Here is a 25,215-nt window from a genome sequence, read left to right as displayed (position 1 = left end):
TGGAGCCAGGAGTCCCGGATCGATCCTTAGGGACCTGGATGGAGCCCAAAGACCCGGATGGAGCCCAGAGACTCTAATGGAGCCCAGAGACTCAGATGGAGCCTTAAGGACCTGGATGGAGCCCAGAGACCCGCATGGAGCCTTAGGGATGCGGATGGAGCCTTAGGGACCCAGATGGAGCCCAGAGACTCGGGCAGAGCCCCGAGACCAGGATGGAGCCCAGAGACCCGTATGGAGCCCAGAGACTCAGATGGAGCCAGGAGTCCCGGTTGGATCCTTAGGGACCTGGATGGAGCTCAAAGACCCGCATGGAGCCTTAGGGATGCGGATGGAGCCTTAGGGACCCGAATGGAGCCCAGAGACTCGGGCAGAGCCCCGAGACCAGGATGGAGCCCAGAGACCAGGATGGAGCCTTAGGGACCCGGATGTAGCTCAGAGACCTGGAGAGAGCCCAGAGACCCTGGGTGGAGCCCTGGGACCTAGATATGGCCCTGGAGGGAGCCCTGGAGATCCGGATGTGGCCCTGGAGACCCTGGTGTGGCCCTGGAGACCCTGGTGTGGCCCTGGAGACCCGGATGGAGCCCTGGGGAACCGGATGTGGCCCTGGAGACCCGGATGTGGCCCTGGGGACCTGGATGTGGCCCTGGAGATCGGGGTGGAGCCCAGAGACTCGGATGGAGCACAGAGACTGGATGCAGCCTTAGGGACACGGTTGGAGCCCCGAAACCCGGATGGAGCCCAGAGACCCGGATGTGGTCCAGAGACCTGGATGGAGCCCAGAGACCTGGATGGAGCCTTAAGGACTCGGAAGAAACCTTAAGGACCCGGATGTAGCCTTAGTGACCCTGAAGGCGCACAGAGACCCGGATGGAGCCTTAGGGACCAGGATGTTTCCTTAGGGACCCAGATGGAGCCCAGAGATACAGATGGAGACCAGAGACCCCGATGGAGCCCAGAGACCTGTATGGAGCCCAGAGACTCGGATGGAGCCAGGAGTCCCGGATGGAGCCCAGAGACCCGGATGGAGCCCTTAGGGACCCAGATGGAGCCCAGAGACCCGGATGGAGCACTTAGACCCGGATGTGGCCCTGGGGACCAGGATGTGCCCCTGGGGACCTGGATGTGTCACTGCGGACATGAGTGGAGCCCTGGGGAGCCGGATATTGCCCTGGAGACCCGGATGTGGCCATGGGAACCCGGATGTGGCCCTGGGATCCTGGTGGAGTGTGACTGGCTGCCAGTGGAGTCGGGGAGAACCCCCCCAGTGTCACTCATGGCTGATTGACAGCCACCAGATGACAGAGCCCACCCCCTTGTCAGTGAACGGTGACTGACAGTGCAGGGAGACCCGGAGGTAGCCCCTGGGTTCCTCCACCAGCTCGCTCTGTCTTTTGACGGAACAATAAAAATCGTTTAAAATAAACGACTGGGACTGTGCCTGGGATGAGTTTATTCCATGAACAGGAAGCAGAGAAAGCCGGGGACGGCCGATTCTAGAATGTTCCGAAGCTTTCTAGAAATTCTGGAACAATCCAGACCATCTTGGATCAATCCAGAATGCTCTAGAATGTTCCGGAGCATACTAGCGCGTTCGCAGGTGGGAGGAGATGGTGAGGCGATCAGGGGAGGAATCATTGTGCAGGAGGGGCGGTTCTGGAATGGTCTAGAACGTTCTGGCACCTTCTCCAAGGGAGGCGTCCTCAGGGTGGACAGGTGTCTGTTGGAGAGAGAGGAAAGCCGAGTCAGCGCCGAGTCAGCGCCGAGTCAGCCCGGAAGCCGCCAAGGCCTCACCTGTGTCGCCCACACGCCGGATGTACTTCCGCGGGATCCCATTCTGCTCCGTGAGCCTCGCGTAGTCCTCCAGCCGGTCGTCATTTATGACTCTCAATTTGACTGTGGCAAGAGTGGGTGCCGACTGAGTACGCTTGCTTTAGTGTGAGCCTACTGCATACACTCACTTTAGTGGCTGTATACGCTCACCCCATCTAGCGAGCGCCAACTGTATATGCTAGCGTTAGTGGGCACCGACTGTATATGCCCACCATGTCTAGTGGGCACTGACTGTATACACTCGCTTTATCCAGTGGGCACCGACTGTATCCCCCCTTTCCCTATATACAGTCGGGCTCAGACTCTCGGGTCGTGGTGCGTATCCCTAGCGGGCACCGGCAGTGTACATGTGTGTGTGAGGGGGGCTCACCAGTGAGGAAGCTGAGGCGGCTGGTGGTGCCGCTGGACCCCATTTTATTGATGAAGACGAAGAGCCTAGCGGGATCCAATTCGTGGAACTGGAAGGAGGTCTGGCCCTCGACTGTAGGGAGAGAGGTGGGTGTTCTGGATGTGCCGGGGCATGCTGGGACATTCTAGCGCATTCTGGAACATTCTAGAACATTGAGGAACTGGAGCATTCTGGGACATTTGCAGCATCCTGGAACATTTCTGGGAACATTCTCGAACATTCTGGAACACACCGGACATTCCCTGGGGTCGTCTGGAATTGTCTGGAACTTTCCGAAATGCTCTGTACTCACAGTCAGTGGTGTAGATGCCGTCTGCGTTCTTCTGGGCCACAACCGTGTGCGGGGTGCATACCTCGTTCTTCCTGAAGGAGAGACCGGGAACATGGCCGCTCGCTGTGGGCTCAACTGCTCCTGTCTGCTCTCCCTCTGGGCTCGCCTGGTCCACCATGGCCTGCTCTTTGACTCTGGGATCGGCTGGTCCTGTCTGCTCACTCTTAGCTCCATTACTCCCCTCTAGCCCACCTGCTCTCTGACTCTGGGCTCAACTGCTCCTGTCTACTCTTTCTCTGGGCTCGGCTGGTCCACCATGGCCTGCTCTTTGACTCTGGGATCGGCTGGTCCTGTCTGCTCACAGCTCCATTACTCCCCTCTAGCCCACATGCTCTCTGACTCTGGGCTCAACTACTCCTGTCTGCTCACTCTCCCTGGGCTCGGCTGCTCCCCCCTGGCTTGCTCTTTGACTCTGGGCTCAACTACTCCTGTCTGCTCACTCTCAGCTCCATTACTCCCCTCTAGCCCACATGCTCTCTGACTCTGGGCTCAACTACTCCTGTCTGCTCACTCTCAGCTCCATTACTCCCCTCTAGCCCACATGCTCTCTGACTCTGGGCTCAACTACTCCTGTCTGCTATCTCTCTCTCTGGGCTCGGCTGGTCGCCCTGGCCTGCTCTGTCTCTCTCTGGGATCGATTTGGCTTGGCGGCGCCTGTCTTCCCCGCTCTCTGGGCTCGATTGCTCCCCCCTGGCTCTCTGTCTCTGGCCTCGGCTTGTCTCCCCTGGCCCCGCCCCTCACTTGACATAGAAGAAGACGTTCAGGGCGTTGCAGTCCTCGTTGCACTCCATCTCGCGGAACAGCATCCGGAGTGGCCCATCCTCCAGGATCATTTCCAGGTTGTCGGAGGCCATGGCGGAGGTGCGCCAGGGCCCGGAGAGCTGGGGAGTGTAGGACCCCAAAAGCGGTGTCCTCTTGTGACGACCCCAGAAACACAGACTCCAGACCAGACGATGCAATAGAGCAGGAGGTAATTTTTATTTCATTTGCGCAAATGGGCCCCCTACTGCTGCAAGCAGCAAGCAAGCGAGAGGAGCCCCGAGCAGCTATCTCACACAGCTTTTAAGGGGCAAAACCACAAAATTAACATACCATAGGGTGGCGTAAGTTTATTGGGTAACTACAAGGGGAGGAGGTCGTCGAGGAGGAGGAGAGAACAGAAACCGGGGCTACGTGCCCTACGTGTCTAAGCTTGGACAAGGGGAGGGGTCCTTGAAGAGCAGAAAGGGGTGGCTACGTGCCCTACGTGTCTCGCGGTTTCTTTGTTAAGCTTGAACAAGCACAGGGGAGGGGGCTTATGTGCATACCAGGATGTTCTGTCGCCCTTATCTCTGGCTAGTAGCCCTTATCTCTGGCTAGTAGCTATCTGCTTTCTCTGTGAACTTAGTTTACTCCCCATTTCCCAGGACTGTTTTATTAAGGCCATTTTATGGCGGCTCTCGGCCGCTCCTTTCAGGGAGGTGAAGAAATGACGCGCATTAATGATACGGCTGAAGAAACAACGCAAAGTAGTGATGCGAATTAGTGATGCGAAGTAATGATGTGAAGAAATGATATGAATTCATGACGAGAATTAATACTGGGAACTAATGATGCAAATTTATGATACCTGGGCAGGGTCGATGTCCGCACAGGCCACGCCCACCGTGAGGGCGAGGAGGAGAGCCTTCGTCACCGTCATCTTCATCACCATCGTCTTCGTAGTCGTCTGAGCCGGCGGGGACCCGGCGTCTATTTATTGCCAGGGCTGGGGGAGGAGTTGGCGGGCCGAAGGTTGTGCAAACATCCTGGTGGACACCAGGGACGTTCCGGAACGGTCAGTGCTCCCAGGGAATTCTGGGAGAGTCTGTCGTGCGTTCTTGGGCCTTGGAATTTTCCAGAACCCCTGGTGGGTGTTTCCAGGATTCCAGAATGTTCTAGAATGCCCAGGGAATGTCCTTGGAATTGCGAGGAATTCTGTGGAATGTTCCAGAATGTTCCAGAACACGTCCAGAGAGCCCGGCGCACGTCCTCGGGGCCTTAGAGTATTCTAGAGCGCCTGGTCTTGGAGTGTTCCGGAATACTGGCGGATGACGTAGAATTTTCTAGAATGTTCGTAGGATGCCCTGGACCGCTTGGTGAGTGTCTTTGGGGTCTTGAAATGTTGTAGAATGTTCCAGTATGTTCCAGAGAACCCAGCGAGCGTCCTGGGGGGTCTGAGACCCTCTGCCGACGTGCTGGAAGTTTCCGCAGCCCCGGTGGGCGCGGGATGTCACGTCAATGTCCGCAGGGCCAGGCCGGCACCAGGACACCCGTCACACCCAGCCGGGAAACTTCTACTCAGACCCGTATCCCAGAATCCCCCCAGACTCACTTGGTGATGTTCTGGTACATTCTAGAACACCTCGGAAAAATTCTAGGGATCCCGGAACATTCTAGAATGTCCTAGAATGTTCCAGAACCTGGATTTTTTTAGCTTTTTTCGTGCCCAGGCACCCAGACGTGACCTTGAGAGCTCCAGGGAGGTCACTCTAGTTTCTGTCTCTCGATGGGAAAAACCGACTTGACCGGTTCTGCGTTGTGTAATCCTTTAACCTGGTTTTCTTCTCCACTCACTCCATGGCTCAGGCTGGCTCTTCTCTCAGGGAGAGGAGGGTCATCAACGTGGCGTGTAGAGCACGTTGGACAAGGCAGATTCATAACTACAAAGTTTGCTCATCTTCTAATACCAAGACCCCCAATATCTCAGTTATTTTTTTTTTTTTTTGACAGGCAGTCAGATCCATCGGAAATGCCTTGAAAACATGGTCGTGTATAGACACGTTTGCTTCTTGAAAGGGTTTGCAGCTTCGTCGTCAGTACTGTCTCCTCAGTGACTTTAGAGCAGGAGAGAACAGGACACAGCAGACACTCTGAACAGCAACTTCAGTGAGTGAGTGATGAAGTGCCCAGACGAGGGAGGCGCAGTGGGTGACACGTCGATTCAGAAACGAGAGCAACTAGCCTGGGATTACCATGAGTGTGTTGGCAGAAGAATTAAAACTTGAAATAAGACTCCCGAAACGTACGCGCGGTCTTCACCACCTTGAACGAGTCTTGGTTTTTGCTGATAGCCTCTTTTTTTTTTTTTTTTTTGACAGGCAGGAGTGGACAGTGAGAGACAGAGAGACAGAGAGAAAGGTCTTCCTTTGCCGTTGGTTCACCCTCCAATGGCCGCCGCGGCCGGCGCACCGCGCTGATGCAATGGCAGGGGCCAGGTACTTCTCCTGGTCTCCCATGGGGTGCAGGGCCCAGGCACTTGGGCCATCCTCCACTGCACTCCCGGGCCACAGCAGAGAGCTGGCCTGGAAGAGGGGCAACCGGGACAGAATCCGGTGCCCTGACCGGGACTAAAACCCGGTGTGCTGGCGTCGCAGGTGGAGGATTAGCCTGGTGAGCCGCGGCGCCGGCTTGTATGATTATTTTCATAAACTGTGCTTTGAACAGGGACACAAGTGATTGAGCACAAGCCATGCAGTGTCCTCTGAGCCACTCAGTGATAGCTGAGGGTCTCCGTCCTTTATAGACTTCAAGTTGTGAGCCAGGTGTTAGTGTCTGAAGGCACGCTACATGAAGAGGTAGGGAGAGATCACCTGTTGTGGGCCACTTTGTAAACCATCTTGAATGTCACACACTTGCCATCTGACCAGATGTGTGCACTGTCTGTTCTTCCCTAGTTTCTGCACCCAGCTGGACTTTCACATTCAGATATGGCGGAGAAACCACTCCCTTAGGATCCACTGAGTGCCCCTGACTGGATCAGGAACTGTCGCAGAGTGACAGGTTCTGGGTCAGTCAGGGGCAGGCAGGAGAGCTAAGGACTTGGGGTTCCTGCCGCAGACTGACAGGTTCCCGGTCCTGTCAGGGGCAGGCAGGGGAGCCAAAGACGGCGTTTCTGGCCCTAGACTGGCAAGCTACCAGTCCCATCAGCGGCAGGCAGGGGAGACAAGGAGGTGGGGTTCTGGCCCCAGACTGACAGGTTCCCAGTTCCATCAAGGGCCGGCAGGGGATCCAAGAGGTGGGGTTGTAGTCCGAGACTGTCCGGTTCTCAGGCCAGAAAGAGGCAGTCAGGGGAGCCAAGGAGGTGGGGTTCTGGCCGCAGAATGACAGGCTCTGGTTCCAGTCAGGGGCAGGCAGGGTAGTGTAAGAGGATGGTGTTCCTGCCACAGACATACAAGTTCCCTGTCTAGTCAGGGACAAGCCGGGGAGCTAAGCATGTGGGGTTCTGGCCGCACATGGACAGGTTCCCGGTCCATATGGCCAGGCAGGGAAGCTAAGGCGTTCTGGCTAAGGTTCTGGCAGCAGCATGACAGGTTCCTGGTCCCATCGCGGGCAGTCAGGGGAGCCAAGGAGGTTGGTTCTGGCCACAGACTGACAGGTTCAGGTCTATCAGGGGCAGGCAGGGGAGCTGAGGACATGGGGATCTGGCCACAGGCTGACAGGTTCCCGTTGCTGTCAGGGCAGCCCAATGAGGTGGGGTTCTGGCAACAGAGTGACAGGTTCCTGGCCCCCTCAGGGAAAGTCAGGGGAGCCACGCAGGTTAGGCTCTGGTCGAGACTGACAGGTTCCGAGTCCCGTCACAGGTAGGCCAGGGAGCCTAAGGAAGCGGGGTTCTGGCCACTGGTGACAGTTGCAGGTCCATCAAGGGTAGGGAGGGGTGCTGATGGGGTGGGGTTCTGGCTGCAGACTCACAAGTTCCTGGTCCAGTCAGGGGCGGGCAGCGTAGCCTACGGAGGTGGGGTTCTGGCCACAGAATGACGACAGGTCTCTGGTCCCATCAGGAGTAGGCAGGGAGCTAAGGACATGGGGTTCCTTCCGCAGACTGACTGACAGATTCCAGGTCCAGTCAGGGGCAGGCAGGGGAGCTAAGGAGTGGAGTTCTGGCCACAGACTGCCAGGTTCCTGGTCCAGTCAGGGACAGTCAGAGGAGCCAAGGAGGTGGGGTTCTGGCCACAGACTGACAGGTTCCCAGTCCAGTCAGGGACAGTCAGAGGAGCCAAGGAGGTGGGGTTCTGGCCACAGACTGACAGGTTCCTGGTCTAGTCAGGGGCAGGCCTGGGAGCTAAGGGGTGGAGTTCTGTCCGCAGACTGAAAGGATCCCAGTCCCATCAGGGGGACTCACTGGAGCCTCAAGGTTGGGGTTCTGGCTGCAGACTGATGGGTTCCCGGTCCCATCAGTGGCAGTCAGGGGAGCCAAGGAGGGTGGTTCTGGCCTCAGAGTGACACGTTTCGGTCCAGTGACGCCAGGAAGGGGAGTTAGCTACGTGTGGTTCTGGCCACAGACTGACAGATTCCTGGTCCAGTATGGTCAGGCAAGGGAGCTAAGGGGGTGGAGTTTTGGCCGCAGACTGACTGGTGCCCGGTCCTGTCAGGAGCACTCAGCAGAGACTAGAGGGTGGGGTTCTGGCTGCAGACTGAAAGGTTCCTGCTCCAGTTAGGGGCAAGTCAGGGGAGCAAAGAAGTTAGGGTTCTAGTGGCAGACTGACACATTCCGGGTCCATCTGGGGCGGGAAATGAGCCCAGGAGCTGGGCTTCTAGCCGCAGACTTACAGGTACTGGGTCCAACAGAGGCAGGCAGTGGAGCTAAGGATGTGGGGTTCTGGCTGCACACTGACAGGTTCCCGGTCCAGTCAGGGGCAGGAAGGGCAGCTAAGGACATGGGGTTCTGGCCGCAACTGACAGGTTCCCAGTCCCGTCAAGGGCAGACAGGGGAGCCAAAGTGGGTGGGGTTCTGGCCACAGACTCACGGGTTCCATTTCCAACAGGGGTAGGCAGTGGAGCTAAGGATGTGGGGTTTGGCTGCACACTGACAGGTTCCTGGTCCAGTCAGGGGCAATAAGGGGAGCTAAGGACATGAAGTCTGCATGCAGACTGACAGGCTCCTGGTCCCATCAGGGGCAGCCAAAGGAGCTAAGGATGTGGGGTTCTGGCGGCAGACTTACAGGTTCCATGTGCGTGTGGAGTAGGACAGGGAGGCACGGTGGTGAGGTTCTTTCTGCAGACTACAGGTTCCAGGTCTATCAAAGGCGGGCGGGCAGCTAAGGACGTGGGGTTCTGGCCACAGACTGACAGGTTCCCGGTCCTGTCAAGAGCACTCAGTGGAGCCAAGCTGGGTGGGGCTTTGGCTGCAGACTGACAGGTTCCTGGTCCAGTCAGGGGCAGACAGGGGAGCCTAAGGAGGTGTGGTTCTGGTCACAGTCTGACAGGTTCCTGGTCCTGTCATGGGCAGGCGAGGGAGCTCATGGTGTGGGGTTTGGGCTGCAGACCGACAGTTCCCCTGTCCAGTCAGGGACAGGCAGGGAACCAAGAGGTGGGTTTCTGGCCGCAGACCAACAGGTTCCCATTCTCATCGGGGGCAGGCAGGGGAGCTAAGCAGGTGCAGTTCTGGCGGCAGACTGACAGGTTCCTGTGCCAGTCAGGGGCGGGCAGGGGAGCCCAGGAGGTGGGGTTCTGGCGGGAGACTGGCAGGTTCCGGGTGCCGTTAGGGGCGTCAGGAGAGCTAAGGGGCTGGGTTTTGATAGCAAACTGACAGATTTCTGGTTCAGTCAGTGGACCCGTGAGGGAGCGAAGGGTGTGGGGTTCTGGCTGCAGACTGACAGGTTCCCTGTCCAGTCAGGGGTACTCAGTGGAGCTTAAGGGGGTGGGGTTATGGTGGCAGACTGACCGGTTCCTGGTCGTGAATGGATAGGCAGGGGAGCTAAGGGGGTGGAGTTCTGAACAGACTGAGGTTTCCTGGTCCCATCAGGGGCAGGCAGGGGAGCTGAGGATGTGGGGTTCTGGCCACAGACTGACGAGATCACAGTCCTCTCAGGGGCATGCTGGGGAACTAACAAGGTGGGGTTCTATGTGCTGACTGACAGGTGTCCGGTCCTGTCAGGGGCACTCAGTGGAGCCTAAGAGGGTGGGGGTTCTGGCTGCAGCCTGACAGTATGGACGGCCCAGTATGGACAGGCAGGGGAACTAAGGACCCTGGTTTCCTGCCGCAGCCTGACAGTTCCAAGTACCGTCAGGGGCATGTGGGGAGCTGGCGAGTGGGGGTTCTAGATGCTAGCTAACAGGTTCCTCATCCAGTCAGGGGCATTCAGTGGATCCTAAGGCAGTGGGTTTCTGGCTGCAGACCGAGAGGTTCCCCGTCCCATCAGGGGCAGGCAGGGGAGCTAAGGGGGTGGGGTCCTGGCGGCAGACTGACAGGTTCCCGGTGCAGTCGAGAGCAGGCAGTGGAGCCTCAGGGGGTGGGGTTCTGGGCGCAGAATGACGAGTTCACAGCCAATGGCTCCCCCCGTCTCAGACGCGGGGACCAATCAGACGCTGGGCGGGCGTGTGCTTCCTGTTTCAGCGGCTCGGGGCGGAAGTGGTGTTGAACCGCGATTCCACACAGCTCTCTTCTCTCTTTTCTTTTAAAAAAAAAAGCTCCTTGATCTAATTTTGCTGACCGAAATTATCATTTTGCTTCTATCATCTGTGGGCCATATGTCCTGGTTTCACACCGTCCAGCCACAGGAGGCTTGGACAGGGAGGAGCGGGAAGACTACAACTCCCAAACGGCTCAGCGAGAGCGTCGCTTTGCGTCTGGGCTGGACTCGCCTGGGTGACACGTCGGGCAGCCAATGGCTTCCCCCTGTCTCAGACCCGGGGGCCAATCACAGGCCGGGTTGGTGTGTGCGTCCTGTTTCTGCGACTCGGTGCAGACATGGTCTTGAAAGGAACCCCGTTTCAACACAGATCTCTCCCTTTCTTGGAAAAAAAAAAAAGGCTCTATGATCTAATTTTCCTGACCTAAGTTATCATTTTTCTTTTATCATCTGTGGGCCATATTCCCTGGTTTCACATTGTCCAGCCACGCTCGGCTTGCACAGAGCGGGGCGGGGAGACTTCCACCTCCCCGAAGCCTCAGCGGCGGCGGCGACGCTCTACGTGTGGGCTGTACTGGCCTGAGTGACAGGTAGCCGACCCAATGGCTTCCCCGGTCTCAGACTCCGGACCACTCAGACGTGGGGTGTGTGTGTGCTTCCTGTTTCGGAGGCGTCTGCTCGGGGCGGAAATGGTGTGGAAAGGAACCGTGTTTCAACCCAGCTGTCTTCTTTCTCTTCTTTGAAAAAAAGCTCTGAGGCCTAATTTTCCTGACCTAAATGATCATTTTTCGTCTGTCACCTGTGGGCCATATTTCCTGATTTCACATTGTCCAGCCGCCCTATGCTTGGACAGGGCGGAGCGGGGAGACTACAACTCCCGGAAGCCTCGCTGCCGACCTCGCCCTCCGTCTGGGCTGGACTCACCTGGGTGACACGTCAGGCAGCCAATGGCTTCCCCCTGTCTCAGACCCGGGGGCCAATCACAGGCCGGGTTGGTGTGTGCGTCCTGTTTCTGCGACTCGGGGCGGACATGGTCTTGAACCCAGCTCACTTCTCTCTTTTCTTATTTTTACTTCATTTTATTTTTTTAATTCTATTTTATTTTATTTTATTTTTTGAAGGCAGAGTGGACAGTGAGAGAGAGACAGAGAGAAAGGTCTTCCTTTGCCGTTGGTTCACCCTCCAATGGCTGCTGCGGCCGGCGCACCGCGCTGATCCCATGGCAGGAGCCAGGTGCTTTTCCTGGTCTCCCATGGGGTGCAGGGCCCAGGCACTTGGGCCATCCTCCACTGCACTCCCGGGCCACAGCAGAGAGCTGGCCTGGAAGAGGGGCAACCGGGACAGAATCCGGCGCCCCGACCGGGACTAGAACCCGGGTGCCAGCGCCGCTAGGCGGAGGATTAGCCTAGTGAGCCGCGGCGCCGCCTTTTATTTTTTTGACAGGCAGCGTGGACAGTGAGAGAGAGAGACAGAGAAAGGTCTTTCTTTTGCCGTTGGTTCACCCTCCAATGGCCGCTGCGGTGGGGCGCTGTGGCCAGTGCACAGTGCTGATGCGATGGCAGGAGCCAGGTGCTTAACCTGGTCTCCCATGGGGTGCAGGGCCCAACACTTGGGCCATCCTCCACTGCACTCCCGGGCCACAGCAGAGAGCTGGCCTGGAAGAGGGGCCACCGGGACAGAATCCGGCGCCCCGATCGGGACTAGAACCCGGTGTGCCGGCGCCGCAAACCGGAGGATTAGCCTAGTGAGCCGCGGCGCTAGCCTTCTCTCTTTTCTTGAAAATAAAAGCTCTATGATCTAATTTTCCTGACCTAAGTTATCATTTTTCTTTTATCATCTGTGGGCCATATTCCCTGGTTTCACATTGTCCAGCCACGCTCGGCTTGCACAGAGCGGGGCGGAGAGACTACAACTCCCAGAAGCCTCAGCGGCGGCGGCGACGCTCTACGTGTGGGCTGTACTGGCCTGAGTGACAGGTAGCCCACCCAATGGCTTCCCCGGTCTCAGACTCCGGACCGCTCAGACGCGGGGTGGGTGTGTGCTTCCTGTTTCGGAGGCGTCTACTCGGGGCGGAAATTCTATATGTAAGAGCTGAGAAAGCTTTCTTTTCTTTCAAAAAAAAAAAAAAAAGCTGTGAGGCCTAATTTTCCTGACCTGAGCTATCATTTTCCTGTTATCATCTGTGGGCCATATTTCCTGGTTTCACATTGCCCAGCCACCCTCTGCTTGGACAGGGTGGACCGGGGAGACTACAACTCCCCAAAGCCTCAGCGGCAGGGCGCTCTGCGGCTGGGCTCGTCTGAGTGACAGGTCGGGCAGCCATTGGCTTCACGCGGTCTCAGACTCCGTTGCCAATCAGATGCTGAGTGGTTGTGTCGCCCTGTTTCTGCGGCTCGGGGCGGAAATGGTGTGGAAAGGAACCGCCTCGAGCCACGCCCCTCGCGGCTCCTGACTGGACGCGGGAAGTGACGTCTGCGCGCACCACGCGGCAGTCGTCCCGCCCATGTCCAGCTCGGACCCGACCGGGCAGCTTCGGGTCTGTGTCCCGCGCACGTCCCTGGCAGCCCCTGAGCGGGCGCGTACCCGCCTGTCCGTCCGCCAGAACCTCGCCCTGTAGCTTGGCCCTGCCTGCCCTTGTCTGGGAGGAGGAACGCGCAGTAGGAGCCCAGAACCTGTCTTCTGCCACGCTGCCTGCCCGCGCCCAGCACGGGCGGGACAGGCTGGACTGTTCCTCCTCATCCAGCAGAGCCAGTCAGGGCCGGGCAGAGGGCGAGGTTCTGAACCTAGACCTGCGCCTCACTCGTCCAGGGAGGCCAGGCAGCCACCGGCGAGGAAGGAGGTGGCGTTCTGAGCGCGCACTGGAAAAAGTCATTAGCGGCAGTGCAGAGGGCGGGAGGAGGCGCCCTCCGGCAGCTTCCGGGTCGCGTTAGGGGCAGCAGGAGCGCTAAGGGGGTGGGGTGCTGGCGGGAGACTGACAGGTTCCCGGTCCAGTCAGGGGCAGAAGGAGCGCAAAGGGGGTGGGGTTTAGGCGGGAGACTGACAGGATCCCGGTCCAGTCAGGGGCAGGCAGCACCGCCAAGGGGGTGGGGTTTAGGCGGGAGACTGACAGGTTCCCCGTCCAGTCAGGGCAGAAATAGCGCCAAGGGTGTGGGGTTTAGGCGGGAGACTGACAGGATCCCCGTCCAGTCAGGGGCAGGCAGGGGAACGCTACAGGGGTGGGGTTTAGACGGGATACTGACAGGTTCCCCGTCCAGTCAGGGGCAGAAGGAGCGCCGAGGGGGTGGGGTTTACTCTCTTTTCTTGAAAATAAAAGCTCTATGATCTAATTTTCCTGACCTAAGTTATCATTTTTCTTTTATCATCTGTGGGCCATATTCCCTGGTTTCACATTGTCCAGCCACGCTCGGCTTGCACAGAGCGGGGCGGGGAGACTACAACTCCCAGAAGACTCAGCGGCGGCGGCGACGCTCTACGTGTGGGCTGTACTGGCCTGAGTGACAGGTAGCCGACCCAATGGCTTCCCCGGTCTCAGACTCCGAACCGCTAAGACGCGGGGTGGGTGTGTGCTTCCTGTTTCGGAGGTGTCTGCTCGGGGCGGAAATTCTATATGTAAGAGCTGAGAAAGCTTTCTTTTCTTTCAAAAAAAAAAAAAAAAGCTGTGAGGCCTAATTTTCCTGACCTGAGCTATCATTTTCCTTTTATCATCTGTGGGCCATATTTCCTGGTTTCACATTGCCCAGCCACGCTAGGCTTGAACTGGGCGGAGCGGGGAGACCACAACTCCCCAACGGTTCAGCGAGAGCGTCGCTTTGCGTCTGGGCTGGACTCTCCTGAGTGACAGGTCCGCAAGCCAATGGCTTCACGCGTCTCAGACCCGGGGGCCAATCAGATGCTGGGTGGTTGCGGGCTTCCTGTATCTGCGGCTCCGGACGGACGTGGTCTTGAAACACACCACGTTCAACCCAACTCACTTCTCTCTTTTCTTGAAAATAAAAGCTCTATGATCTAATTTTCCGGACCTAAGTTATCATTTTTCTTTTATCATTTTTGGGCCATCTTTCCTGATTTCAAATGGTGCAGGCACACTTGCCTTGTCTGAACGCAGCCCTGAACTATAGCTGCCAGGAGCGCTAGCGGCGGCGGATGCGGCGCTCTACGACTGGGCTGGGCTCGTACGAGTGACAGGTAGCACAGCCTATGGCTTCTCCGGTCTCAGACTCGGGGACCAATCAGAGGCTGGGGGGACGTGTGCTTCCTGTTTCAGCGGCTCGGGCGGAAGTGGTGCTGAACCGCATTTCACACAGCTCTCTCCTCTCTTTTCTTTTAAAAAAAGCTCCTTGATCTAATTTTCCTGACCGAAATTATCATTTTGCTTTTATCATCTGTGGGCCATATGTCCTGGTTTCACACCGTCCAGCCACAGTAGGCTTGGACAGGGAGGAGCGGGAAGACTACAACTCCCAAACGGCTCAGCGAGAGCGTCGCTTTCCGTCTGGGCAGGACTCGCCTGGGTGACACGTCGGGCAGCCAATGGCTTCCCCCTGTCTCAGACCCGGGGGCCAATCACAGGCCGGGTTGGTGTGTGCGTCCTGTTTCTGCGACTCGGGGCAGACATGGTCTTCAAAGGACCCCGTTTCAACCCAGATCTCTCCTTTTCTTGGAAAAAAAAAATAAAAGCTCTATGATCTAATTTTCCTGACCTAAGTTATCATTTTTCTTTTATCATCTGTGGGCCATATTCCCTGGTTTCACATTGTCCAGCCACGCTCGGCTTGCACAGAGCGGGGCGGGGAGACTTCCACCTCCCCGAAGCCTCAGCGGCGGCGGCGACGCTCTACGTGTGGGCTGTACTGGCCTGAGTGACAGGTAGCCGACCCAATGGCTTCCCCGGTCTCAGACTCCGAACCGCTCAGACGCGGGGTGGGTGTGTGCTTCCTGTTTCGGAGGCGTCTGCTCGGGGCGGAAATGGTGTGGAAAGGAACCGTGTTTCAACCCAGCTGTCTTCTTTCTCTTCTTTGAAAAAAAGCTGTGAGGCCTAATTTTCCTGACCTGAGCTATCATTTTCCTTTTATCATCTGTGGGCCATATTTCCTGGTTTCACATTGCCCAGCCACCCTCTGCTTGGACAGGGTGGACCGGGGAGACTACAACTCCCCAAAGCCTCAGCGGCAGGGCGCTCTGCGGCTGGGCTCGTCTGAGTGACAGGTCGGGCAGCCATTGGCTTCACGCGGTCTCAGACTCCGTTGCCAATCAGATGCTGAGTGGTTGTGTCGCCCTGTTTCTGCGGCTCGGGGCGGAAATGGTGTGGAAAGGAACCGCCTCGAGCCACGCCCCTCGCGGCTCCTGACTGGACGCGGGAAGTGACGTCTGCGCGCACCACGCGGCAGTCGTCCCGCCCATGTCCAGCTCGGACCCGACCGGGCAGCTTCGGGTCTGTGTCCCGCGCACGTCCCTGGCAGCCCCTGAGCGGGCGCGTACCCGCCTGTCCGTCCGCCAGAACCTCGCCCTGTAGCTTGGCCCTGCCTGCCCTTGTCTGGGAGGAGGAACGCGCAGTAGGAGCCCAGAACCTGTCTTCTGCCACGCTGCCTGCCCGCGCCCAGCACGGGCGGGACAGGCCGCACTGTTCCTCCTCATCCAGCAGAGCCAGTCAGGGCCGGGCAGAGGGCGAGGTTCTGAACCTAGACCTGCGCCTCACTCGTCCAGGGAGGCCAGGCAGCCACCGGCGAGGAAGGAGGTGGCGTTCTGAGCGCGCACTGGAAAAAGTCATTAGCGGCAGTGCAGAGGGCGGGAGGAGGCGCCCTCCGGCAGCTTCCGGGTCGCGTTAGGGGCAGCAGGAGCGCTAAGGGGGTGGGGTGCTGGCGGGAGACTGACAGGTTCCCGGTCCAGTCAGGGGCAGAAGGAGCGCCAAGGGGGTGGGGTTTAGGCGGGAGAGTGACAGGATCCCCGTCCAGTCAGGGGCAGAAGGAGAGCCAAGGGGGTGGGGTTTAAGAGGGAGACACACAGGATCCCCGTCCAGTCAGGGGCAGAAGGAGCGTCGAGGGGGTGGGGTTCAGGCGGGAGACTGACAGGTTCCCCGTCCAATCAGGGACAGAAGGAGCGCCAAGGGGGTGGGGTGCTGGCGGGAGACTACAGGATCCCGGTCCACTCAGGTGCAGCAGGAGCGCCAAGGTGGTGCGGTTTAGGAGGGAGACTGACAGTTTCCCCGTCCAGTCAGGGGCAGCAGGAGCCCCAAGGGGGTGGGGTGCTGGCGTGAGACTGACAGGATCACGGTCCAGTCAGTGGCAGGCAGCACCGCCTAGGGGGTGGGGTTTAGGCGGGAGACTGACAGGTTCCCCGTCCAGTCAGGGGCAGAAGGAGCGCCAAGGGGGTGGGGTGCTGTCGGGAGACTGACAGGATCACGGTCCAGTCAGGGGCAGGCAGCACCGCCAAGGGGGTGGAGTGTAGGCGGGAGACTGACAGGTTCCCCATCCATTCAGCGGTAGAAATAGCACCAAGAGGGTGTGGTTTAGGCGGGAGACTGACAGGTTCCCCGTCCAGTCAGGGGCAGGCATGCGAACGCTAAAGGGGTGAGGTTTAGGCGGGAGACTGACAGGTTCCCCGTCCAGTCAGGGGCAGAAGGAGCACCGAGGGGGTGGGGCTTACGCGGGATACTGACAGGAACCCCGTCCAATCAGGGGCAGGCATTGAGCCTAAAGGGGTGGGTTTCTGGCGGGAGACTGACAGGTTCCCGGTCCAGGCAGGGGCAGGCAGGGGAGCTAAGGGTGTGGGCTTCTGGCGGGAGACTGACAGGTTCCCCGTCCAGTCAGGGGCAGAAGGAGCGCCGAGGGGCTGGGGTTTAGGCGGGAGACTGACAGGATCCCGGTCCAATCAGGGCCAGGCAGGGGAGCTAAGGGGGTGGGTTTCTGGCGGGAGACTGACAGGTTCCCGGTCCAGGCAGGGTCAGGCAGGGGAGCTAAGGGGGTGGGGTTCTGGCGAGAGACTGACAGGTTCCCGGTCCAGGCAGGGGCAGGCAGGGGAGCTAGGGATGCGGGGTTCTGGTTGACTACGGGCAGCTTTTGGTCCGAGTCAGGAGCTGGCAGGGGAGCCAAGGAGGTGGGGTTCTGGCGGGAGACTGACAGGGTCCCGTCCAGTCTGGGGCAGGCAGGACCGCCAAGGGGGTGGGGTTCTGGCAGCAGAGTGACAGTTTCCCGGTCCAGTTGTGGGCCGGCAGGGGAGCTAAGGCTTGGGGTTTGGGCGCAGACTGACAGGTTCCTGGTCCAGTCAGGGTCAGGAAGGGGACCCAAGGAGGTGGGGTTCTGGTGGGAGACTGACAGGATCCCCGTCCAGTCAGGGGCAGAAGGAACGCCGAGGGGGTGGGCTTTAGGCAGGAGACTGACAGGTTCCCCGTCCAGTCAGGGGCAGAAGGAGCGCCAAGGGGGTGTGGTTTGAGCGGCAGTCTGACAGGATCCCGGTCCAGTCAGGGGCAGGCAGCACCGCCAAGGGGGTGGGGTTTAGGCGGAAGACTGACAGGTTCCCCGTCCAGTCAGGGGCAGAAATAGCGCCAAGAGGGTGGGGTTTAGGCGGGAGACTGACAGGTTCCCCATCCATTCAGGGGCAGGCAGGGGAACGCTAAAGGGGTGGGTTTCTGGCGGGAGACTGATAGGTTCCCCGTCCAGTCAGGGGCAGAAGAAGCGACGAGGGGGTGGGGTTTAGGCGGGAGACTGACAGGATTGGGGTCCAATCAGGGGCAGGCAGTAGAGCCTAAAGGGGTGGGTTTCTGGCGGGAGACTGACAGGTTCCCGGTCCAGGCAGGGGCAGGCAGGGGAGCTAAGGGGGTGGGTTTCTGGCGGGAGACTGACAGGTTCCCCGTCCAATCAGGGGCAGAAGGAGCGCCAAGGGGGTGGGGTTTAGGCGGGAGACTGACAGGTTCCCCGTCCAGTCAGGGGCAGAAGGAGCGCCAAGGGGGTGGGGTTTAGGCGGGAGACTGACAGGTTTCCCGTCCGGTCAGGGGCAGAAATAGCGCCAAGAGGGTGCGGTTTCTGGCGGGAGACTGACAGGTTCCCCGTCCACTCAGGGGCAGAAGGAGCGCCGAGGGGCTGGGGTTTAGGCGGGTGACTGACATGATCCCGGTCCAATCAGGGGCAGGCAGGGGAGCTAAGGGGGTGGGTTTCTGGCGGGAGACTGACAGGTTCCCGGTCCAGGCAGGGGCAGGCAGGGGAGCTAGGGATGCGGGGTTCTGGTTGACGACGGGCAGCTTTTGGTCCGAGTCAGGAGCTGGCAGGGGAGCCAAGGAGGTGGGGTTCTGGCGGGAGACTGACAGGGTCCCGTCCAGTCTGGGGCAGGCAGGACCGCCCAGGGGGTGGGGTTCTGGCGGCAGAGTGACAGTTTCCCGGTGCAGTTGTGGGCCGGCAGGGGAGCTAAGGCCTTGGGGTTTGGGCGCAGACTGACAGGTTCCTAGTCCAGTCAGGGGCAGGAAGGGGAACCAAGGAGGTGGGGTTCTGGCGGGAGACTGACAGGTTGCGGGTCCATCAGGGGCAGGCAAGGGAGCTAAGAACATGGGGTTATGACTGAAGATTGACAGGGTCCGGTCTAGTAAGGCCAGGCAGGGGAACAAAGGAGATATGGTTCTGACTGCAGACTTACATGTTCCTGCTCCTTATGGCCTGGCAGGGAGGCTAAGAGTGTGGGGTTCTGGCCTCAGACTCACAGGTTCCTGATCCACTCATGGGCAGGCAGGGGAGCAAAAAGTTGGTGTGATGGCCACAGACAGACAGGTTTCCAGTCCCATCAGGAGCAGTCTGCAGACCTAAGGATGTGGGGTTCCTGTTACAGATTGACATGTACAGTCAATGCTACTCAGCACAGCCACAGGAAGTTGGGTTCTGGGCACAGGCTGTCAGGTCTAGGTACCATCAGGGCCACACAGGGCAGCCTCAGGGAGTGAGGTCCTGGCAGCAGACTGACAGGTTCCCGGTGAAGTCAAGGAAGTGGATTCTGGCTTCAGTACAGTAGAGATTGCTGAACAAAGTAACTCCCTGCATCCAAAGCTTCTGTGCTGTAAGCCCCCCTGTGACTCCCTGTATCCAAAGCTTCCATGTTGTATGTAACTCCGTTTTCCTGCTGATGTAGCCCTTTTTCCCTTTAAAAACTCTCCCTAAGAAAGATCGGGGCCTCACTCCTTCCTCTGCTGTGCTGGTTGGTTGGATGGGGTCCCTGTCGCGGCTTGTACTCCTGAATAAACCTTGCTTTTGCAGTTCGGTGTGATCGACACTCTGGGGGTCTCTGCAGGGATCTAATGATCTGGGCACAGCATACTTTTTGGTACCCAGCAGTTGAATTATTAATAAAGACCCTCCACGACATTGAGAAACTGAGGACTGGATGACTTCAATGCTGAACATGATCCAAAGAAAAATTGATTCCAATTGTTCTCAAGCTTTTGAAAACATGGATATTATCCCAGACTCCTTTTATGAGGCCAGCATCACCTAATTCTAAAACCAGAAAAAGATACAATAAGGAAAGATAATTATAGAGCAATGTCTGATGAATATAGATGCAAAAGTCCTCAACAAAGTACGATATAATTAAATCCAACAATGTATCAGCAAGAATGTGCATCAGGACCAAGTCAAATTTATTCCTGGCATGCAGGAATCATTCAACTTATGAAAGTTTAGTAAAGAATGTAGCTAGAAAGAAGGGAAAACTTCTAATTTAGGCATTTTATCCATTTTATTTAACCAAAATATTTGCTGCGACAAGACTTTGCAACATGTGTATTGTGTAAATTATCTGTGAATGTTTTATTTTAACTTGTTTTGCAGGGAGGAAAACCAACATTAGGCAGAAAGTCATATTTGCATTGCTAAGAGACAAGTCCTCTTATGATGTCACAGTAACTCAGGACCATGGTGATGGTTGACATCAGCTAGTCTTGTGTAAGTCTACTAAAGCAACATTTGAGGCCTCAGTTCTCAAAACCAGGCAGAAGCCAAAGAAAAATTTATTTGAGATGGCCCAGGTTCCCTCAGAAGTTCAAGGTGTCTCTCCTCAGAGTGGAACAACTGATTCAGAAAACACCACTGAAGCTCCAGGCTGGTATCCCACAATTGATAATGACTTGGATTTAAGGTCTGTAGTTGAAGAAAATGCCTTTCAAGCTTTATCTGAAGGACCCTTGATAAAAAGACCACGCTATACACTTTGTATGTCTGACACCCCAGAAGGGAATGATTTTGTTTCTCTGACCTTTCCTGTAAAACTTTGGAAGATAGTTGAAAGTGATCAATTTAAGTCAATTTGGTGGGACGAAAATGGGACTTCTATTGTGATAAATGAAGAATACTTTAAGAAAGAAGTGTTGGAAAGAAAGACCCCTTTTAAGATATTTGAAGCAGACAGCATGAAAAGTTTAGTTCGACAGCTTAACCTTTATGGATTTAGAAAAATACGACAAGATTTCCAAAGCTCTGCATCCCTGACTGACTTTCTGGAAGAAGAAAACAACATACCTGTTTTTAGCAAGGTATTCAACATATTCACTTACAACTAATGTAGGCATCACAACTAAGTTTAGTTTGTACCTCACTTAATATATTTATTTATGGAGTAAGACACAAAGTTTAAAATTAGCTGGATCAACATTAAATTTTTATGAGAAGAAAGTTTGAAATTCAAAAATATAAGCAATGTTACTAGTTATTTTGAATCTTATCAATGAGCTCCACACAAAGAAGTTAAGGTCAGTTTAGTGGAACGGTTATCATATTTAAATGTTTGCTAACTTTTACATTTAGGAATAATCAAGTTTTATTTGTTGTAATTATGTTGAACCTGATATTTTAGATTTAATAATTTTATCTATTCATTTATTCATAGATTGCATATATTCATATATATTAATTTGTGACTCTTGGTTTGAAGTATCACTAAATGCTTTCTCCTTTGGTTTCAGTTACTGTTCTATCAGAATCCAAATTTTAAGCGAGGATGTCCCCAACTTCTAGTAAGAATGAAGCGCAGAGTTGGGATTAAACACACATCTCCACCATCTGCTTCTTTAGTTCACAATCTTGACAAGACATACCACAGTGCAGGCGAGTATGTGCATACTCAAAATCCTAGCTCATCTACAGAAACTAATGAAGAAAGGTTACTTTCAACTTCTACAAATTTAAATGTGCCTCCTACTAGCCACAGAATTGCTAATTCAAATGATCCAGTGACAAGTAATATTTTGACTCCATCATCAACTTTAATTGCACCATCAGTACAATTTGTAACAAATCAACATGCTCTTTTAAATCAAATGACCACTTCTCATAGGCATTCATATAGTACCTACTCTCAAGCACATGGCCATATCCTGAATGTTGTGACAACTACAACTTCTATTTCCCAATTTCAAATATTGTCTCCAGTACAGAATAATTATTTTGGACTGATGGCAAACCGTCCTGTTTTTGCACCTAGACATCCTTCTTTAGCAACAATTGTGGGTCCTTTTTCTAGCACGTTAACAGCAAGCAATCCATGGTTCACTATGCCAATGATAGCTAGTAGAACTGCTGCCTCCCCGCCAATGTCAACTAATCAACCATCCTCAATATACCAATATCCTAATTTTAACTGACCTTCGACTAAATGAAAATTAGACACGGAAAGGTGTTATGTTCATCAGTTCTGAAAAAATAACTGAAATTCTATTACTTGAACAATAAAATGACATGTTCAACTTTATGATTTTTTTTCTTTTCAAAATATAGTTTTATAGTAAATATTTTATATTGACAGGAGGCTAGTCTACTATTAGTTGTATAGTTTATGAAGTTCCAGTCATTTGATATGAAACTTCACATTGAATATTTGAAAGTTAACTTTATTTCATTTTATATTTTATAAAGAAATGTATTAATACATTGCATTCTCAGGGTCAAAGCAAATGCATTAATAATTGCTAGAACATAATTCTATTCAATTTTTTTAAGTTAGTCTGTTTTTTTTTTTTGTAGCTTTTATTTAATCAATATAAATTTCCAAAGTACAGCTTATGGATTACAATGGCTTCCCCCCCATAACATCCCTCCCACCCGCAACCCTCCCCTTTCCCACTCCCTCTTCCCTTCCATTCACATCAAGATTCATTTTCGATTCTCTTTATATACAGAAGATCAGTTTAGCATACATTAAGTAAAGATTTCAGGCCAGCGCCGCGGCTCACTAGGCTAATCCTCCGCCTAGCAGCGCCGGCACACCGGGTTCTAGTCCCGGTTGGGGCGCCGGATTCTGTCCCGGTTGCCCCTCTTCCAGGCCAGCTCTCTGCTGTGGCCAGGGAGTGCAGTGGAGGATGGGCCAGGTGCTTGGGCCCTGCACCCCATGGGAGACCAGGAAAAGCACCTGGCTCCTGGCTCCTGCCATCGGATCAGCGCGGTGCGCCGGCCGCAGCGCGCCGGCCGCGGCGGCCATTGGAGGGTGAACCAACGGCAAAGGAAGACCTTTCTCTCTATCTCTCTCTCTCACTGTCCACTCTGCCTGTCAAAAAAAAAAATTAAAAAAAAAAAAAGATTTCAATAGTTTGCTCCCACACAGAAACATAAAGTGAAAAATACTGTTTGAGTATTAGTTATAGCATTAAATCTCAATGTACAGCACACCAAGGACAGAGATCCTACATGAGGAATAAGTGCACAGTGACTCCTGTTGTTGACTTAACAAATTGACACTCCTGTTTATGGCATCAGTAATCACCCTAGGCTCTAGTCATGAGTCGCCAAGGCTATGGAAGCCTTTTGAGTTTGCCGACTTCGATCTTGTTCAGACAGGGTCATAGTCAAAGTGGAAGTTCTCTCCTCCCTTCAGAGAAAGGTACCTCCTTCTTTGATGGCCCATTCTTTCCACTGGGATCTCACTCACAGAGATCCTTCATGGAGGTCATTTTTTTTTGCCACCGTGTCTTGGCTTTCCATGCCTGAAATACTCTCATGGGCTCTTCAGCCAGATCTGAATGCCTTAAGGGCTGATTCTGAGGCCAGAGTGCTGTTAGGACATCTGCCATTCTATGAGTCTGCTGTGTATCCCGCTTCCCACATTGGATGGTTCTCTCCCTTTTTGATTATATCAGTTAGTATTAGCAGACACTAGTCTTGTTTGTGTGATCCCTTTGACTCTTAGACCTATCAGTGTGATCAATTGTGAACTGAAATAAATCACCGGGAGTAGTGAGATGGCATTGGTACATGCCACCTTGATGGGATTGAATTGGAATCCCCTGGTATGTTTCTAACTCTACCGTTTGAGGTAAGTCAGCTTGAGCATGTCCCGAATTGCACATCTCTTCCCTCTCTTATTCCCACTCTTATGTTTAACAGTGATCACTTTTCAGTTAAGTTTCAGCACTTAAGAAGAATTGTGTGTTAATTACAGAATTCAACCAATAGTAATAGAACAAAAAAAGAAAAAATACTGAAATGGATAAAGTATTACATTGTACATCAACAGTCAGGACAAGAGCTGATCAAGTCACCGTTTCTCACAGTGTCCATTTCACTTCAACAGGTTTCCTCTTTGGTGCTCAGTCAGTTGTCACCGATCAGGGAGAACATATGATATTTGTCCCTTTGGGACTGGCCTATTTCACTCAGCATGATGTTTTCAAGGTTTCTCCATCTTGTTGCAAATGACTGGGTTTCATTGTTTTTGACTGCTGTATAGTATTCTATAGAGTACATGTCCCATAATTTCTTTATCCAGTCTACTGTTGATGGGCATTTGGGTTGGTTCCAGGTCTTAGCTATTGTGAATTGAGCTGCACTAAACATTAATGTGCAGACAGCTTGTTTGTTTGCCAATTTAATTTCCTTTGGGTAAATTCCAAGGAGTGGGATGGCTGGGTTGTATGGTAAGGTTATATTCAGGTTTCTGAGGAATCTCCAGACTGACTTCCATAGTGGCTTGACCAGTTTGCATTCCCACCAACAGTGGGTTAGTGTCCCTTTTTCCCCACATCCTCGCCAGCATCTGTTGTTGGTAGATTTCTGAATGTGAGCCATTCTAACTGGGGTGAGGTGAAACCTCATTGTGGTTTTGATTTGCATTTCCCTGAGTGCTAGTGATCCTGAACATTTAGGTTTTCTGTCTTCCTGGTTCAATTTAGGTAGATTGTATGTGTCCAGGAATCTCTCCATTTCTGATAGATTTCCCTGTTTGCTGGCATACAAGTCTGTGAGTCTAATTGGAGATCCTCTGAGAGTAATCTGACGTTTCTCTCTTGCACATTTTAGGATCTTTTCTTTATGTTTCACTGTGGTGAGTTTAATTACCACGTGTCGTGGTGAGGATCTCTTTTGGTCATGTTTATTGGGGGTTCTATGAGCTTCCTGTACTAGGATGTCTCTGTCCTTCTCCACACCCATAAAGTTCTCTGCTAGTATCTCACTAAAAAGGCCTTCTAATCCTTTCTCTCTCTCCATGCCTTCAGGAACTCCTAGAACTCGAATGTTGGTTTTTTCAATAGTATCCTGTAGATTCCCAACAATATTTTTTAGATTTCTAATTTCCTCTTCTTTTCTTTGGTTTGACTGTATGTTTTCCTGTGCTCTGTCTTCTAAGCCCAATATTCTCTCTTCTGTTTCACTGACTCTGTTTTTAAGGCTTTCTAATGTGTTTGTCATTTGATCTATTGAGCTCTTCATTTCATTTTGGTTTCGCCTCACTATCACACTTTCCTGTTCTACTAGTTTCTGTGTTTCATTTTGATTCTTCCTTAAAATTTCATTTTCATGAGAGAGATTTTCAATCCTGTCCAGTAAGGATTTCTGTAGTTCAAGGATTTGCTTTTGAAAACTTCTAAATGTTCTTATCATAAATTTTTTGAAATCTCTATCTTTCATTTCTTCTATCTCATCATCTTCATAATCTTGAATTGGGGTGTCTTGTTCACTTTGGGGGTGCCATAATGTCTTCCTTGATCTTGTTTCCTCAGTTTCTGCATTTGTTGCTTGGCATTGTGGATACTCTTTGGATGCTTCTTCCCTTGCTGTGGTGTTTTTTTCTTGTTATACTATGACTGTATTAAGTGGACTGTCTGCTTTTGATGGAGCCTTAGAGGCTTGAGATAGGTGTGGCCTGAGAGCCTGTTTGGTTCCTCAGGGTTAAGGGTATGCCAAAGGTGACACTCCCAGGTTAGGCATGGTAAATCTCTCTCTTTTTTTATTTATTATTTTTTTATTCAGAAGGGAAGTAATGCTGCACAGCTAAGCAGAATTGAAGGTAGTCAGCGTCCAATCTCTGGCTCC

The sequence above is a fragment of the Oryctolagus cuniculus genome, chromosome Y (assembly GCF_051225735.1).
Source record: "Oryctolagus cuniculus isolate XC-2025 breed Fujian yellow rabbit chromosome Y, ASM5122573v1, whole genome shotgun sequence".
NCBI classification, from domain to species: Eukaryota; Metazoa; Chordata; class Mammalia; order Lagomorpha; family Leporidae; genus Oryctolagus; species Oryctolagus cuniculus.
The sequence above is the reverse complement of the archived record's forward strand: the minus strand, read 5'-3'. Positions refer to the sequence as shown.